The following is a 2,500-nucleotide window of genomic DNA, read 5'->3' as shown; positions in this document are numbered from 1 at the left end:
AAGAAAAATATTTGTGAGGGAGACAAACTTACAGAGGAAGCCAAATAAATAAAAAAGAGGTTGAAGGAAGAGGAGGGTGTTTAGATAGTTTATCAGTTAATAAGAAAAATATTACAGCGTTAGAGAAATTTGAAGAAAAAATCCTAATAAATAAAAGTATGTTGTATATAGTTTATCCAGTTGCTAAAAAATATTTCAGCGGTAGAAAATTTAAGGAAGAAGCCTAATAAATAAAGGGAGGTTGAAAGAAGAGAATAGCGTTTTAGATAGTATAATAAATAAAAGGAGGTTGTATTAATCAGTTGCTAAGAAAAATATTGCACCGTTAGAGAAATTTAGAGAAGAAAAGCCTAATAATAAAGAAAATATATATATATATATATATATATATATATATATATATATATATATATATATATATATATATATATATATATATATATATATATATATATATATATATATATATATATATATATATATATATATATATATATATATATATATATATATATATATATATATATATATATATACTTTAATTCACCGTACGTAATGTAATCCAGTATAACGAAGATTTATTTTGTTTTTTCTTTAGTCCGGATAAGAATTATAAACGTCCTCAACACCAAAACCGTCCGATATGTTTTTCTTACCTGTCTTTTAAGGAAAACACGAGTAAAACGAAGACGAAAAGGAAAGAAAAGAAAAATATACAGGAATAGTATAACCTCACTTTATTTATTAGGTTCTTCTGTAAATTTCAACCGCTGAAATATTTTCTTAGCAACTGGATCAACTATATACAACCTCCTTTTATTTATTAGGCTTTTTTCTGTAAATTTTCTACTGCTGAAATATATATATATATATATATATATATATATATATATATATATATATATATATATATATATATATATATATATATATATATATATATAAGCTAAAGAAAATATGAGGTAAGAAAAAAATTAAAGGAAGCCAAATAAATAAAAAATAAGGAAAGGTTTAAGAGACGGTGATTAGATTATTATCAGTTGCTAAGATAAATATTACAGCGTTAGAGAAATTTGTAGAAGAAAAATCCTAATAAATAAGTAGGTTGTATATAGTTTATCAATTGCTAAAAAAATATTTAGCGGTAGAGAAATTTACGGAAGAAGCCTAATAAATAAAGGAGGTTGAAAGAAGAGAATAGCGTTTTAGATAGTATAATAAATAAAAGGTTGTATATAGTTATCAGTTGCTAAGAAAAATATTACAGCGTTAGAGAAATTTACAGAATAAATATATATATATATATATATATATATATATATATATATATATATATATATATATACATATATATTTAGACTTTATTTCATCACTTTAAATTATATATATATATATATATATATATATATATATATATATATATATATATATATATATATATATATATCCAGTTGATAATATAAATATTTCAGCGGTAGAGAAATATACAGAAGAATCCTAATAAATAAAATGAGGTTGAAAGAAGAGGATAGCGTATATATATATATATATATATATATATATATATATATATATATATATATATATATATATATATATATATAAAAAATAAAAAATATATATATATATATATATATATATATATATATATATATATATATATATATATATATATATATATATATATATATTCACCCACGTATTGTAATCCAGTAAAACGAAGATTTATTTTTGTTTTTTTCTTTAGTCCGGCCAAGAATTATAAACGTCCTCAACACCAAAACCGTCCGATATGTTTTTTCTTAACTGTCTTTTAAGAGGAATACACGAGTAAAACGAAAATGATAAGGAAAGAAAAGAAAAATATACAGGAATAGTATGTATGTCACTTTATTTATTAGGGTTCTTCTGTAAATTTCTCAACTGCTGAAATATATATATAAATATATATATATATATATATAAATATATATAAATATATATATATATATATATATATATATATATATATATATATATATATATATATATATATATATATATATATATAGTTTATCAGTTGCTAAGAAAAATATTACAGCGTTAGAGAAATTTACAGCAGAAAATCCTAATAAATAAAAAGTAGGTTGTAAGATAGTTTATCCAGTTGCTAAAAATATATATATATATATATATATATATATATATATATATAAATATATATATAAAAAAGATATATATATATATATATATATATATATATATATATATATATATATATATATATATATATATATATATATATATATATATATATATATATATATATATATATATATATATATATATATATATATATATATATATATATATATATATATATATATATATATATATATATATATATATATATATATATATATATATCACTTTAATTCACCGTACGTAATGTAATCCAGTATAACGAATATTTATTTTTGTTATTTTCTTTAGTCCGGACAGGAATTATAAACGGCCTCAA

The sequence above is a fragment of the Eriocheir sinensis genome, chromosome 47, assembly GCF_024679095.1.
Source record: "Eriocheir sinensis breed Jianghai 21 chromosome 47, ASM2467909v1, whole genome shotgun sequence".
Taxonomy (NCBI): Eukaryota; Metazoa; Arthropoda; class Malacostraca; order Decapoda; family Varunidae; genus Eriocheir; species Eriocheir sinensis.
The sequence above is the reverse complement of the archived record's forward strand: the minus strand, read 5'-3'. Positions refer to the sequence as shown.